General features: G+C 36.2%; 1 non-coding gene across 1 annotated transcript; it reads right to left on the minus strand.

Annotated features, from left to right (window-relative positions):
• Positions 1-466: 466 nt before the first annotated feature.
• LOC127116249 (small nucleolar RNA R71) lies at positions 467-573 on the minus strand. The gene has a single exon (XR_007801213.1). It is a non-coding gene; the product is annotated as a small nucleolar RNA R71 (small nucleolar RNA).
• Between the last annotated feature and the right edge of the window lie 17,748 nt (positions 574-18,321).

Consider the following 18,321-nt stretch of genomic DNA (forward strand, 5'->3'; position numbering starts at 1 on the left):
GGAAGATTTTGAAAATTATATTGAATAACAACCATAAGTTAAGGAAGGAGATTTTGCCATGGCAGAATCCGACATCATTGGCATTGCCAATGACAGGGCAAAGAACATCAGAGACTATGAAGTCTTTTATCCTAATGCAATGAATACTTGGATTATTCGACCTGAAATAATTGTGGCTTAGTTTGAATTCAAACCTATGATGTTTCAAATGCTACAAGCCATAGGTCAGTATTCAGGTTTTGCAAATGAAGACCCCCATTTGCACCTGCGACAATTCCTGAAAATGACGAGTAATTTCAAGATTCCATGCATATCAGATGATGCCTTCAGGTTGAGATTATTTCCATAGTCATTCAGAGATCGAGCCAAAAGTTGGTTGAACTCTCTTGAGCCTAATTCCATAGCCACATGGAATGTACTAGCTGAAAAGTTCTTAGCTAAGTACTTTCCCCCTGTCAAGAATGCTAAAATGAGGATTGAAATCACATCATTTAGGCAAGGGGAAGATGAGTATTTATTTGATGCTTGGGAACGATTGAAGGAACTTTTGAGACAATGTCTCCACCATGGAATACCAATCTATATTCATCTGGAAATTTTTTACAATGGATTGGCTCCTTTGTCAAGAAATATGCTTGATGCTTCTAGTGGTGGAGTTTAGTTGTCAAAGTCTTATGAAAAGGGATATAACTTGATTGAGAGTATTACTTCCAACACATATAAATGGTCTGTCACGAGATCTGCTACTGTTTCAACTCAAAAAAAAAAATAGCTGGAGTGCTTGAAGTTACTGAAACTATAACCCTTACTGCACAAGTAGATCCAATTCATCAACTGAGTGTTTTGTATGATGTCAAAACTAGGATACTTTAGTGTTTATGTACATTGGACGTTATTCTCCTATTATCTATGTGCATTTTAGCATTAGGAAGCATACAATTGTTTAGAAACATCTTCGAAAAGGTCTCATGCATTAAACATGCATGAAAATCAAGTTTCATAAAAGTATCGCGGGATAGGTCGACACATTTGTGCCATAGGTTGGCACATATACTGCAGTATTAAAGCCTATAGCTTTTGTTTCATGTGCTGATTCCACAGGTTGACGCATTGGAGGCACATGACATTGATAGGTCGACACATAACCTCCAACAGGTCGATCTATGCCTCGTACAGGTTGACACATGACTTCAACAGGCCGACCTATACAATGTTTTTTTGTGTGCATATTTTCATATTTTATCAAAGTTCGCTACATTCCTTTTTGCTCTCATTCAACAGGCCGACCTATATATATTTATATTTCATACATGCATCATTCTTTAGCAAGGTTTCTAGAGAGAGAAAAACCTACATGGATCCAGGATTTCGAAGCAACTCATCATCTTCAATTCAATCTATGCATACACACAATCAAACTACACATAATGATTTTTCGATTGGGTGTCATCTAGATTAGGATTGATGATGTCCAATTAGGTTTGTTGTACCAAGAATATTAGGTTGAGATCTTTGAGGGATTCAAATCAGAAAACTAAAGCAACTCAAGCTCTGAGTTCTGATGTGAATCATGCACCATGAGCCTTAAGTAGTGTAGAAGGATTGAGACGGATATATTCCTACCCTTATTTTGAATATCTCTAGATATGGGATGCTTGACCAAGTTGTCCAGAGTATTCGCCTTCACTCATAGACTTTAGTGCAATTCAAGTCAAATAACTAATAAGTCTTCTTCCACACAGATGCTGCAAACAGAGTGGATATCAAGACCTTTACCTTTAGCACTTTTCCTATTCCTTTTTATTTTAATACTAAAATATTTTTGTAAATAAACTCAAAAACACTTAAAAATACGATGCGAATTGCATGCCACGAGCCTTAAGAAGTGGAGAAGAAATGAGAGGGATATATTCCTACCCTTGTTCTAAATATCTTTGGATACGGGACACATGACCCAGTTGTCCAAAGTATTCACCTCCATTCATAAACTTTAGTGCAATTGAAATCAAAACAATCTTTTTCAAATCTAAATTCAATCTGAACTCATCAAATACATTTGTCCGCCTTAGGGCATCTCAAAACCTTTTCAAAAAAGGACATGTTACTTTCCTTCTACCATGAACGACACTTAAGCCTCCCATGCGCGAGCATACAAGTAACTTTAACTGCTAGAACGCGAAAGTTAACATCGTTCACTTAAAACAACCAACACATCTGTATTTTCTACCACGAACTACATAGCTCTGATTTCCTTATTGCACTATGAGGATATGTAGGCATGAGGATCTGAATCCTTGGCGAGCACACTAATTTAAAACCTTTCTTTTCCCCTTTCACCAATCATAAGTAGTCTTTAGAAAATAACACCCATCTGAGAAAATAACAATCAAAATGGTTCCCTTTGAGTACAACAGGTGTGATGGGTGCTAATACCTTCCCCTTGCATAACTGACTTCCTTACCCTTTATCTATTCCCCTGGGTTTTATCGATGTTTTCCATTTCCTTCGGGAATAAATAAAGTTTGATGGTGACTCTATTGTATCTTCGAGCGTGCGACGCACTCAAGTATTTTTCACGGTGCAACACTGTGTGAAAGTGCTCGAAAAAATAAATCAAGATTGCATTAGAATGATCTACGTGAAATATACTTTCGTAAAACAGATAAATCTAGATCAGATTTTGCAATAAAAATGCCCAGTTGAAAAGGCTCAAGCGAATCAAAATACGAACGTGAATAGGATCAAAAAATTAAACTAGCATGTCGGGTTTAACTACGCAAACTGTAGATCAATAACACAGACAACAACCATCCTGATCTCAAAAAAATTTGCCCGCTAACTTTGCGGGCATTTCAAAATCGATTCAAATTGTATGTTTGTAAAACCAAAATTTTATTCTAAGTAAAACAATGTAAAGTTGGATGCATGAAAGTTAAAAATTCCCAAACAAAATTGGGGTATGTCACCAACATCTAGTCATGGCAATGTAATTTATCCAGGGCGACACATATCTCCTTCATGGTGCCAGCATGACTTCTACTATAAAACCCTTACTTTTAATTAAAAGAATAAAATCCACATTTTAGGATGCTACTCAAGTACAACATGCATACTGTATGAATATTTTCAAAACTCACAGCGGAACTCAAATAAATAACATAAACTTCAATTCTCTCATCAAATTGAAATACTTAATTAAAGTAACATGATCGAATGATTAACTCAAAAACTATTAAAATGCCTTACTCCCGATGTTACATATCATAGCATTAAACCAACTAAATAGCGATAAAACAATAAAACAAGCAAAGAAAAGTTACAGGGTCATCTTCCAGCTCACAACAGTACTTACTCATCTTGAGTATTTATACAACAATGTACAGACCAATAAAACACACAATAAAGGGGTGAGAATATGCTAAAATATATTATCAGTGTAAAAGAATACAAGGTAGTTAAAATCACACAATCAATAACATACACATTCAATTTACAACAACACAACCATTCGATTCACATAGCCTTTATGTATGCAATGTGACTCAAAACTCGACTCTATGGATGTGGAACTAATTTGGAAATCAGAGGTTTGTTACTGATCTCATCCACTCAACAATGATTCCTCATTTAAATTGGAACCCCACTTCTGAACCCCAGACGATCATAAGTCCCCACTTATGAACCCATGACTCGCCTCTTTCAACACACTAACATAATATGATACATGACATACAAAGTAATGCAACAACAATATTTATGGTTCCATTTCTAACCATAAACAACATGTAATACACCATTCATGGTAGTTCCCACTTTTGGACTATTCACCTCAACACCACACATATAATTATATTCACAACACATACTTATACAAGCCAAATCATATCTCACATCAACATGTAATTATAACTCATCATATAATTATACAAACATTTTGAAACATATAATTGTATTCATCAACACATAATTATACCGACAGTTCACAACTCATACATGTTGGAACAAGTTTTGATGATAACAAAGTGTAGAGAATAATTTTTTACTCTAACTATTTTGCTAAGTGTGTAGAAAATAGAATGCAAATTCTGACTTTGAAGACGTCAAGACTCTGAACTAAAGGATAAATTAAAAGTGTGTCTACAAGAAAGTCAAGCATCTGATTTGTTAAGTCAATGTTTATGAACAAAAACTATCCAGATAAACTCTGATAAAGACTATGGCTACCAGCATCTAAAAGGCTCAAAACTCTAAATTCCAAAAACTCTAAAATCTCACCAAGTTCCGAAGACAAATTCTAAACTCTACTCAAGCTTCATCAACTCGTATACCAAACCTCTGACTAGAAGGTTAAATCTAAAGGTCAACGATTGATTGATGCGACAAAATTACAAAAGAAAATTACTTTCTATGTAAAGTATTGTACTATGTACCAATGAAGTTTCTCACGTCCCATCATCCTCACCAACTCTCTCATGCAAGCTTCACTCTAATGTTGCAATATGAAGTGACCTTCATACAACTATTACACTAAGGATATTCCAACTTCATCCTCCAACGGATATATTTCTTCCTATATAAAGAGGTCTTGGAAGATTGGAAAAGTAACAAACTAATTTTGCAACAGTAGCACATACACTCAAAGAACTTAAGTGAAGGAGAAAAGTAAAAGGAGTGTTTCTCACACTCATACACTTGGAACATATTATTTGAATATATCTTTAAGTGAAAAAATTGATTTAAACTTGTGTATCTAATTCTTGAAGTAACTTGTAAACACAAACATTTTTTATCTTAACCGTTGGTTAATTTCCTTGAGAGACTAAGTTTAGTCACAATTCTCAAGAAGTCATTGGAAGTTAGTCTTTGAGTTGTATTTCCTTGGGATACTAGGGTATGGTCAGAATTTATCAAGGAGTGTGTGTCTTTGAGTTGTTGTAATCAGTTTGATTATTGGATTAAGTCCTTATTAAGAAGGAAATATCACTCAGGCGAGTGCACCAAACGTAGCTTCGTTAACAGCAAACCAGGATAAAAATATTTGTGTTTTTATCTTTATAATTACCTTTGATGTTTGGTATATTGGGTTGCAAAAAAATTTTAAATCCAGAAACCAAATCCACCCCACCCCCCTTTCTTGTGTTTCTTGCACCTTCAATTGGCATCAGAGTTTCGGTTCTGGTTTTTGACTACTTTGTGTCAAACACTTAACCGTGTTAGATAAATATCCATCTTTTTTAAACTTAGTATGCCAAATGCAAACAATGATATAGATCATTATTCTTCAAAACCTCCTATCTATGATGGAGAAAAGTTTGACTATTGGAAAGATAGAATCAAAATTTTCTTCATAAGTTGTGATGTTGATATATGGGATATGGTGTTAGATGGTTACACTTATCATGTAGATACAGATGGCAATAATCTTGAAAAAAGAAAAATGAATGAACGACAAAAGAAGGATCACAAGAATGATCATAGACCAAAAACTATATTGTTGAATGTTATTTCCTACTATGAGCATGAAAAAATATTAAATAGAGACTCTGGTAAGTCTCTATTTGATTCTTTGAAAATGACTCATGAAGTAAATGAGCAAGTTAAAGAGACTAAAGCCTTGGGTTTAATCCATAAATATGAATCTTTCAAAATGGAAGAGGATGAAATGATTGAGGAAATATTCTCAAGATTTCAAAGTTTTGTAGCTGGACTGAAAGCCTGAACAAAGGCTATACCACTTCAGATCATGTTAAGAAAATCATTTGAAGTCTACCTAAGAAATGGATACCAATCGTGACAGCACTTAATCTATCAAAATATCTGAACAAAATAACTATGGAGGAACTTAAAATTTCTCTGAGGAGTCGTGATATTGAACTTGAGGAAGATGAGCGTCGAAAAAAGATCAAGTATGTGGATCTAAAATCCAAAGTAAATCTGTGAAGGCCAAAGCTATTTAATATGAAGAAGAAGAGTCTAAAGAAAGTTCAGAATGATAAGATGGGTTGTTTCTTCTATCGATAAGGGTTAACTAACTCTAGAATAAAGTACAAACGAAGTTTAGAGACAAAAGAAGAACATGTGGTCAATCAGAGTCAACCTCTCGATAGAAGAATACTGGAGTTGGCAAGGATGTTACCTGCTTTGAGTGCAAGCATCCTGGACATTACAAAAATGAGTGTCCCAAAATCATGCCTAAAATTAAATTCTCCAGAGAGAAGAATAAGGTTCTTATGGATACCTGGGATGACTCGGAAGCTTCCGAGGATGACTCTAAGGGAGAGCAGATGCACATGGCATTGATGGGTAACTCAGAAGCATCAGACTCTGGATTAGAATTATATTCAGACTCCAATAAGGTATTCTCTAATCTTACTCGCTCTGAAGTTAAGTCTTGTCTCATGAAGGATTTGAAACGAACCCATGTAGCTAACTATGAAGCCATTAGTGAACTGAAGAAAGAAAATTTTACTCTAAAAGAAAAAAAAAATAGTTCTTGAAAAATATAACTCTTCTCTTAATAGCAAGAGTAAATATCTTGAAAAGGAAATTCTTTCAGAAGCTCCTATGGACTCTGAAGTTGTCATAAAGAAACATGACATGTCTTTTCAAACATTTCTTCCACGAAACATAGACAGAAGCAAAATGGCTTCCATGATCTATCGAGTAAGAACAAGTGATAAAAGAGCTCTTGGTTATGAGCCACCCAAACACTCTAGGGTCAAATATAATTCTAAACAAAGGCCTACAAAACCAAAAACTCTATATTCCCATTTCACTTATTGGCACACACATGATTATTCTATACAAAAATCACAGGTTAAGAAAAACTCTAGGAAAACTAACAAAAAGGACCTAAAAAGATATGGGTACCTAAAGATTAAATGATTTATGTTGCAGACATCCTTAGCAGCAAAGTTGAAACACCAGTCATGGTATATGGACTCTACATGATAGGAAGAGGGCATATGTTCCAAAGTCTTGAACTTAAGCCCGGAGGCATCGTAGGTTTTGGAGGCAATCAAAAAGGTAAGATTATTGGCTCTGGAACTATTGGAAATGGCTTTCTCCCTTCTATTAATAATTTTTTTTAATTAAAGAATTAATGGATAACTTATTGTCCATAAGTCAATTAAGTGATAGTGGTTATGATATTATGTTTAATAAAAAATATTACAAAGATGTTAGTCAGGAGGATGGCTCTGTACTATTTAATGGAAAGAGGAAGAACAATTTTTATAAGATTAGACTTTTTTATTTAGAAAATCAAAATGTTAAGTGCCACATGTCTGTGAACAAAGAACAATGGACTTGGCATAGACTGTTGGGTGATGTTAGCATGAGAAGGATCTCAATGCTTAACAAGTTGAACTTAGTCAGAGGCCTTCCAAATTTGATGTTTGTTGTAGATTCTCTTTGTTAGGCATGTCATGAAGGCAAGTTTTCAAAAACTTTCTTCAAAGCCAAAAATGTTGTTTCAACCTCTAGGTATTTAGAGATTTTACACAATGACTTATTTGGGCCTGTAAAATTAGCATTTGTCAATGGTAAAAAGTATGATTCAGTAATTGTTGATTACTACAGCAGGTGTACATGGGTCAAGTTTCTTAAACACAAGGATGAGTCACATGTTGTGTTTGTTATCTTCTACTTCCAAGTACAAAATAAGAAAGACTTTAAGATTGTTAAAGTCATAAGTGATCATGGTGGAGAATTTGAAAATAAATACGTTGAAAAAAATTGATGAACATGGAATTTCACATGATTTCTCTTGCCCTAGAACTCCACAGTAGAATAGAGTTATAGATAGGGAAAATTGAACACTGTAAGAAATGGTCGGAACCATGATCAATGAAACAAATGTTGCAAAATACTTATGGGCAGAACCAGTTAACACAACATGTTACATTCAAAATAGGGTTTTTATAAGATCTGTTATAGGTAAAACTCCTTATGAATTATGGTAAAACAGAAAACCCAACATTTCATATTTTCATCCTTTTGGATGTTCTTGTTTTATTAAGAGCACTAAAGAGAACTTAAACAAGTTTGATTCTAAAGCACACAAATGTATCATGTTAGGATACTTTCAACGCTAAAAAGGTAACGAATTATATAACATTTAAACAAGAATTATTTAGGAAACAATTCATGTTAAGTTTGATCATAAGCTTGACCTTGACAAGTCAAAGCTAGTTGAAAAGTTTGCAGATATGGAGATTAGCTACTCAGATTGTGAAGGCAAGGAATGTGAAGTAAAATACTTTGAAGAGTATCAACATAAAGCTTCTCAATCTGAATCAGAAGTTTCTTCCTCACCAACACCTCTTGAGAAACAAAGGCAAAGTTCTTCACATCCTGAGGAATTGATTCTGGGTGATAAATTAGAACCCATCAGAACCAAGTCCTTATTTAAACCTTCTGAATAAATGCTTATATGATTGGTGTATTTCTTGAACCTACTTCTGTTAATGAAGTACTTTTAAACACTGTAGTGGGGTATTCGTTACCATTAGAGATATTGACTAAATCTAAGGTAAACCATACAAGTCGAGTCGCCACCGCACTTCTATTTATCCAAAGGAAAGGTTAGAAAGAGAACAAAAACCTAAAAGTTTTATCGAATAAAAAACTAGTAAAAATGTCAGAGATCTAGGTAAGGGGGTTGGTTATGCAATGGGAAGGTTTTAAGCACCCAAAACATCCTAGGTACTCCTAGGGAGCCCTTTTCACATTTGTTGTAAGGTTGGTATTTTGTGAAAATTTGTTTGTGCAAACATGAATGAAGAGATGAGAAGAGAATATACAAGTTATTTACATTTTGTGTTTGGATGGATAAACCCATTGCCTACGTACCATCTTAAAAAAGATTAGGATCAAAACCTCGTAGTTCGGGGTAAAAATCTCAAAATGAGTTGGTGAATTGATTGGTCCAAAAGCCTTAAGGTCTTTTGTTATCCAAGGGAGAAAACTCAACCTAAAACTACAAATCCATCATGTGAGGATAGCTTCAACATGCTAGTGAGGGGTTAACCCTATAATAAGCATGGAAGACTCATTGTCCATCACTAAGGATATAGGTGAGTATTACATCTACCTTAAGGATAACTCAAACCTAATAGCTAAAGGTTATGAAAGATTTGATTTAGAAAGTGGCCATTGAAACCACAAAAGAAGTATTTGAATGGGTTATATTTACCAATGAAAAGTATTTACAAAATATGGTCAAAGTTGATTTAAAAGTTCAATTCAAAATAAGTGTTATGAAAAGAGAGTTTGAAAATCAAAAGCATAAGGCTTAGGTTTCTAATGTTTGAAAAGAAGTGTTAAATGTTTGCACAAAAGTTTTGGCTTGGGTTAGAATGGAGGGAAGAAGAAGAAGGGCTAATAGTCCTAATCATACAAGAGATAAGGGATAAGAAACAAGACCACAAATGGAGTTCCTCTCTTGAGATCATATTGATGATCCAAGTAGCTCCCATCCTTTGGAATATGCAAGCAAAATAATAGTAAGCTCAAGCAACAATCAAACAAGCCTCTTAAGAGATCCTCAATGTATCTTGTATCTTTCACTTTGGATGAACATGGCAATGGTTCTTCAATTTGAGCTCTCATAGGATTCCCTAGCACAAGAGCACACACATCAAAAGTTTTATGAAGAAAATCAAGAATGGACAAGAGTGAGTTTAGAGGTTTGGTCCTTCTAATCCATCTTCACCATTTAAAGTCCTTTTACTCCAATTTGCATAGGGAAAGTCCTAGAAACTAAGTCCATTTGGTCCACAACCATCAAAACAAAACACAAGCACAATAATATATACACAATTACGTGCTCAAGTGAGCAAAAGGCAAATTGCATTAACATAAACATGTGCTCAAATGAGCAAAGGGGAAAAGCAAATGAATAATATGTACAAGAATAGTAAATTGCATAAATGTAAAGAGCAAGAATTAAATGTTAATGGTCAATGGTTAGTGTTAGTAGTTAGTGTGCCATAAGGAAAATTTAGCGCTATGTTAAGCAATCGTAATTGGACTTATGTAGAAGTTACAACTATCTGAGGTCGGTCAATAATAATGTAGGCAACAACACAAGTTAGAGGTCTTGATTAGTGAATCAAACTCCAACAACTTGCCATGCAAAAAAGAAGATGAGAAATGATCTTGTATTGGTTTAAGTCCTTTGCATGATTTAGAAAGCAATCTATCCTTAATGCAAAGCCATTCACTTGATCATTTGATCAAGATGAATTAGATTTGAATCAAGGAAGATTAAACCTCCCTAATCAATGCCAACCATCAACCTTTAACTCATTGATCAAAAATAAGAAAAGAAGAAGAAGAAGAAGAAGAAGAAATAGAAATGAAGAAATAAAGTGCATTAAATGAAATGGAATGTACCAATCAACAAATGTTGACCAAAGATAGGGAAGATCAAGGTCAAACAATAGAAAACAGAAGCAAAATGAAGATTGGAAGTCAAGAAATAAACAAAATATTTTTGGCATTTTTAATATTTAAAATAAAACTTGAATTAAAATATTAAAGAAAGGTCAAACTTCAAACTCACTTCAAATCAACTTTGAAAAGTCCAAGTGAATTATCCCAAGTTCAACAAGGTCAAACAAAGTTTGACAAAAAATTTCAGCATTTTTAAAAGTCAGAAACTATTTTTAATCAATTAAAAATGAATAAAATAACCTAATTGAACTAAAATCTCAAATAAATCTCAAATCAATTAATAAATTGATGAGAATATTTTTCATAGATCTATCATCATTCAAAGAGGTTGAGAAAATATTTTTGTATTTTCTGAATATCAAAAACTATTTAAAATGAATTAAAAATAACCAGAAAAGAGAAAATTATTAAAAAATAGCAAATGATAAAATAAAAAATATTAAAAATCATTTTTAGAAACTAGAAATTAAAAGAGAAATAATGCAATTGGTCCCATAATTTTTGGACCAATAATAACAGAGATATGGATTTTAGAAAATGAAATGGAATTTAAAAATGAAATAGAAAATAAAATCAGAATTAAAAAAAATGGAAAAAGCGTGAGCCCTTGGATCTGAGCTCATTAATTGAACTGGAAGATCCAAGGATCCACAAGCGCGCGCCTAGTGTATTCCACAGTCAATGCAACCACATGGATATTAAAGAAAAGTCATAACAATTAAGCATGGAGATTAAATATGGAGAATGCATCGCACGACTCAGATTGGATCTGGCAAACGGACGGTGGCCAGCGCCACCGTCTTCTCCGGCAAGCTCCGGTGAGAGTTCAAAAATGCAGAGATTCAAATGTTAACTAAAATGCACGATCCAGGCACCATTCGAAAGGTGAAGTGATGTACATCACTTCTATGCCACTCAATTCCACTCTAGATTCCTATTAAGAGAGAAATCAGAGATGGAAGTTTGGTGGTGTTCAACTGAACTTGCTCGATTTCAACAATTAAGTACACAATAATGATGCCTCTATAGAGAGGACTTCAGACAACACAAGATCAAAGCAAATGAAGCAAAATATGATGAGATTCGAAGCAAATTTCAGTCGAGCAAAACCTTTGGATTATGAAGAATTGAGTCACTCTCTTTGGTTCCTTTTGCAAACATAAGCTTCAATGGATCAAATGAAGAAGGTCTAGGAACTTTAGATCTTAAAATTCAACCAAATGCAATTGAATTTCAGATCTGAATTTTTAGAGAAAAATGAAGTTTGTTCCTTTGGTATGGGTGGGGATTCAATTCAGCAGGGATTTAGGCGCCATTAGGTTGAAGAATTGTAAAGGCAAGGCATGGTATTTATAGATGGAGAGAGTTGAATGCATGAGCTAACTCGTGTGCATGGTAAATGGATTTTGAATCACATTTCAATGCATTTGGCCCAAAGTGACCTATAATGTTTTGCATTATCACATGTATTTCTTTTGAGATTTTGCAATTTTGCTCAACATAACATTTTAAGTAGACACAATAAGCTTTCTAATTCATTAAGCATCACCTAAAAATCTTGAAAAATGAATGAGTTATGTTCTTGGGAAGTTGACCCAAAATTAGGGTTTCAGTCAAAATGACCTATAATGTCTTGGAATGGATGATGACCTTCCAAGCTTAAAATCAAGTTTTGATGAACATGAAAGTTGTTCATATTGTCCTTAATAACATGTTTTATCTTGGGGTCATCTCCATTTGATAATCACATCAAACGTTGGGTCTCAGTGTATTTTAAAATAGTCAAATGAATTGACTGATCAACTTCTCAAATCCACAACTCATATCTTGATGAATTGATGATTGAGGACACTCAAATAAGTTCAAATATGCATTAAATGATGAATTAAATAACTCCCCTTGATTGTATTTGACCATGGGTTGAGGTTGCTTCATGAACAAGGCATTGTTGATGATTAGATAAATTAGGGTTTCCTTGGGAAACAAACTCGAAACCCCTTGACTTGCTTTGATCAAAATGATGAATTGAGATACTTGGGAGGCATATTTGATGGATGAGAGCTTTGGGAACCATTACCGTGCTTGCTTTCATCTTCTCTTGATCATATCATTGCACAAAGGATCTCCTAGAAGCTTTTTAGACCTTGTGATTGCTCAAGCTATAAACAAGAAATGTTAGTGACATATTTTTGTGCTTTTGGGTAGTAGATAAAAATGAGAAAAAGCAATGATATACAATTCAAGAATACTTGGTGATCTCAAACCACTCACAAGAGAGATCCCACCCAAAGGCAAAGGGAACCAAGATACTCATGATCCTTGAGGCTATGCAAATGCAATGTTATGATGCCATTAGGGATCTTAGGGCCAAAATTAGGGTCTTACAGATGCCCCTATTTAAGGTCATTCTAGCCGGAGAAGTGAAGGTGAAAATCTTCGTCTCGACGAGGTAGAATGGGCTTAAATAATAACAAAGAGACGAATTTTGGTCCCTAAGAGACCTCATGATGCAGATGTATGCATGCAAAAGGGTAATACTTTGTGGGGATATATGTCCACAAAGGAGAAAAGAAATCTAGAGAGACTAACAATCCATCTGTGTAATACACTCAATAGGACAGAGACTCTGGGACTCTTATGGGGATATAAAAGGGAATAAATTGCATGAGCAGGGCACGACTTAGATTTACTGAGAGACACGAGAGAGATTCCATAAAAATAAATCAATGGCAGGACTCGAGCTAACTCAAAGATGCATGTATTGGGGAATATGCCAATACAGCGGAACTATCCACAAAGGATACTTCGGATGAAAATCCCGACTCAGATGGGGAGAATCCACCAAGGGACCTCACTAGGGAACATCCAAACAGGACTCTTCTGAGGAAACACCAGGATGAGGTATTACCGGTTACTGGGTAATAAGCTCAATGAGACATGTGATCTGATCACCGGTATAAGGGTGAGAGAACAACATGCTCGGGGAGAATGAATATCTAAGACCGGTACAAAGGTGAGAGATATCAAACATCTGAAATCATCTGAGGAAAACCTAAAAAGGTATATTTCAACTCAGGAAAATCTGACTCCACAGGGGACAAAGGTCATAATAGGGAGCAGAAAGGGAAGGAACACCAGGGATACCGGTTACTGGGCATATAATAGGTGACCAACCAAGGCGTGGATTGGGGAATATTCCCAAGACACTCATCATCCAAAAGAGGGCTAAAAAGCAAACTCGATTACAGGATGGACATTCAATTTCATGAAAGGGGATACGAATCTTACTCGACTGGGGAAGAACAGAAGACTTCAACCAAAAAGTGCATGAGATATATTATTTATTACCGTCAAAACGTAGATAACATACTCGCATGGAAGATTATCCACAACCGGTTACTGGGTTAATAAAGGATAAATCGACCGAAAGAAAGGACAGCAGGAATACCAAATACTAAGTATACAATGATGACCTAATCAAAGGGAGAAATGATCATTGCCGACAAAAGGAAAATGAAAGATGACTCGCTGGGGATACATTGACAAAGGCAATGATCCGGGAGATATACTCAAAAAGGGCGAAGGACTATCAATACTAAATATTGGATAAAGATAACCGTCAAGGAGGGGATTACATCTACCAGATACTGGGTAGCAAACCACGGAAGAGTAACCGTCATCAGTTAGGATGAACAAAAAGGTTAACTCTGCAAAGGGATAAAGTAGGATTTACAACTACCGGTATGAGGGTAGAAAACCACAGACTCCGCCGGGGAAAAAAGATGAATAATTACTGGTTACTGAGAAATCATTCATTTAAATCTTGGGGGAAGCGCAGGGAAAACTAAAAAAAAGCCAATATAGGAACAAACTAGAGAGGCGCGATGAAACAAGACTCATCCCTATGAGGATATAGCTCAAAAGGGGGAACTCCAGCCCAATATATGTGTTGGGAGGAACAGAAAGTAACCATCATCCACGAGGACATAACTCAGTGGGGAGTATGGAAAAAAGGATAAACACTTTCTGCTTATGGGGCTGACTCTACATGGGGAGATCAGACACAAACATTTGCTTTGGGGAAACATTACCAACCAGCAGGAGATAACAAACAAAGATATATGGCAAATAATGTAACATGAATATCTGAATGTTAAAGTTATGCATATATGCGTGGTTTACGTATGATGAATGCTGACAAACAGACATTTCTAACACAACCAGGTTCAATGAACGATGAACAAACATCCGGTAATACATCTCAAGAGAGAAAGCCAGGCCTAGTGGAAAAACATCCAAACTGATGAAGGGCAAGAGATACCAGGAAATAAAGATCTCTGCAGGGTAATGAATATCAGCCATAGGATCATCGCACAGATGAACTCCGTCGTAGAAGCACCTCTACCGGGGAAATTATCAGAGGAGGGGATGGATCTCTGGGGAACAATCATCAAACAGAAACTTCCAAAGATCACCGAATACTGCCCTACCAGAGAGATCACATCTGCTGAGGAGGAAGGATCACTATTCTGCTGAAGGAAGGAAGGATGAATATCTTTACCAAACACCTGCTCGGGAGAAAAACCACAAAAGGCTCCGGAGGAAGAGGATACAGGCATGCCAGGAATATGAACAAATGTCTTACCCTGTTGAGAATCATACCGTATTTGGGAGAGCACTGAAGACATCCCCAATATCCTTTTATCATTGTGAATGCTCACTTTGTTTAAAAATAAGTTAGGAAAAATTTAAAACAATGATATTTCTCAATTAAAACATGCAAAATATTTGTTGAATGAAAAACAAATAAGAGTGCAAATAATTGGATAAAGGCTTAAATTTATTTGATGGAATGGTAGTCTGCAAATGGCAAAACTCCATAGATCTTTACAAACTTGAAATTGGTGATATATATTGGAAAAGGGCTACATTGAACATAATGACCATTTCTCTACCAACTCTGAATCCGATGTATTTGAAGCTTCAGTTGACGATGACTGAGCGAGAATCTCTGACGGATGACAGTTTGTAGAACAAAGTCTTGTCAGGATGCAGTTACTTTCCAAATCCCTAATTTTTGCCTAGATTGCCCCAGGGTGAGGTACTCAATCTAGCGGGATATATATATATATATATATATATATATATATATATATATATATATATATATATATATATATATATTCATTTTTTTATGTCTCTAACTTTTGCCTGGATTGCCCTTTCGGGTTTTCAATCCACCGAGACGCTCATTTTTGCCTAAGCCGCCCTTTCGGGTTTTCAACTTAGCGAGCTATTCTGTTTTTATTTTAGGCGAAGTATTTCTTGACTGCATCTGAATTCACAGGACGAGTGAAATCCTCCCCATCCATAGTTGTAAGTATTAAAGCACCGCCTGAAAAGGCTCTCTTAACAACATATGGACCTTCATAGTTTGGAGTCCATTTGCCCCTGGAATCACGCACGAAATACAAGACTTTCTTGAGCACAAGATCACCTTCTCGGAATACACGAGGCTTGACCTTCTTATCAAAGGATTTCTTCATCCTTTGCTGATATAACTGACTGTGGCACATGGCAGTCAATCTCTTTTCTTCAATCAAGTTCAATTGGTCGTAACGACTCTGAACCTATTCAGCATCAGTCAACTTGGCTTCCATCAGGACTCTCATTGATGGGATCTCCACCTCTACTGGGAGCATATCCTCCATGCCACAAACAAGAGAAAAAGGGGTTGCCCCTGTTGAAATACGGACAGATGTACGATATCATGCAAAGCAAATGGCAGTATCTCATGCCAATCTTTGTACGTAACAACCATCTTCTGGATAATCTTCTTGATATTCTTATTAGCAGCTTCAACAGCCCCATTCATCTTGGGTCTGTAAGGAGAAGAATTATGATGTGCGATCTTGAACTCACTACACAGCTCTTTCATCATCTTGTTGTTTAAGTTGGATCCATTGTCAGTAATGATCTTATCTGGCACACCATAACGTCATATGAGTTGATTTTTGATAAACTTCACGACCATCTGCCTGGTCACATTAGCATACGATGCCGCTTCGACCCACTTGGTGAAGTAATCAATTGCTACGAGAATAAATCTGTGACCGTTGGACGCTTTCGGTTCTATCATGCCAATCATGTCAATTCCCCACATAGAGAAAGGCGATGGTGATGAAATCACATTCAGAAGTGTCGGGGGAATATGAATCTTATCCACATAAATCTGACACTTGTGGCATTTCTTCACATATTTGCAGCAGTCAGACTCCATTGTCAGCCAATAGTAGCCTGCTCTCAACATTTTTCTAGCCATGGCATGTCCATTGGAATGAGTACCAAATGAACCTTCATGGACCTCAGTCATTAACAAGTCTGCTTCGTGTCTATCCACACATCTGAGCAGAACCATGTCAAAATTTCTCTTATAAAGCACATCGCCATTGAGGTAGAAACTGCCTGACAATCTCCTCAAAGTCTTTCTATCTTTCGCAGATGTCCCAGGCGGGTAAATCTGGCTTTGAAGAAAGCACTTAATATCATAATACCATGGCTTATCATCTTGCACCTCCTCTACTGCAAATACATGAGCTGGTCTGTCCAAGCGCATCACAGTGATATTGGGAACTTCATTCCAAAGTCTAACCACAATCATCGAAGCAAGTGTAGCGAGAACATCTGCCATCCGATTTTCATCTCGAGGAATATGATGGAAATCAACCTCAGTAAAGAACGTTGAAATCCTCCTCGCAAAATCTCTATATGGGATGAGACCAGGCTGATCCGTTTCCCATTCACCCTTAATCTGATTAACAACGAGGGTCGAATCACCATAAACATCAAGATGCTTGATCCTCAGATCAATACATTCTTCCAATCCCATAATACAGACCTCATACTCAGCCATATTATTCGTACATTTGAAAGTCAGCCTTGCTGTAAAAGGAAAATGTGTGCCATGAGGAGTAATAATCACTGCCCCAATACCATTTCCATATTGATTTACAGCGCCATCAAACACCATACTCCATCTGGAACCAGGTTCTGGCCCTTCATAGAGCGTAGGCTCATCGCAATCTTTCATTTTCAAATACAGAATCTCCTCGTCTGGGAAGTCGTACTGAACTGACTGATAATCCTCAATTGGTTGATGTGCCAAGTGGTCAGCCAAGATACTACCTTTTATCGCCTTCTGAGCTCGGTACTCAATATCATACTCAGATAACAACATCTGCCAACGGGAAATCCTCCTAGTTAAGGCAGGCTTCTCAAATATATACTTAATTGGATCCATTTTGGATATCAACCAAGTCGTACGATTCAACATATACTGGCGTAAGCGCTTAGCAGCCCAAGCCAAAGCACATCATGTCTTCGCAAGCATTGAGTATCGAGACTCACAATCAGTGAACTTCTTACTCAGGTAGTAGATATCATACTCTTTCTTTCCTGATTCGTCTTGTTGATCAAGAACACAACCCATCGAGTCTTCAAGGACTGTCAGATACATAATCAACGGTCTTTCTTCCACAGGCGGAGACAGAATCGGAGGCTCAGATAAATACTCTTTAATACTATCAAAGGCTTTTTGGCAATCCTCGGTCCAATCATGAGACTGATCTTTCCGGAGGAGCTTGAATATTGGCGCACATGTGGCAGTCATGTGGGATATGAATCTGGAAATATAATTCAAGCGGCCAAGAAAACCTCGGACTTGCTTTTCAGTTTTAGGCGCAGGCATCTCTTGTATTGCTTTGACCTTTGCAGGATCAACCTTAATACCTCTTTCGCTGAAAATAAAGCCCAATAACTTGCCGGAACGGACTCCAAATGTACACTTGTTAGGATTCAGACGAA

Source organism: Lathyrus oleraceus, chromosome 1, assembly GCF_024323335.1.
Source record: "Lathyrus oleraceus cultivar Zhongwan6 chromosome 1, CAAS_Psat_ZW6_1.0, whole genome shotgun sequence".
NCBI lineage: Eukaryota > Viridiplantae > Streptophyta > Magnoliopsida > Fabales > Fabaceae > Lathyrus > Lathyrus oleraceus.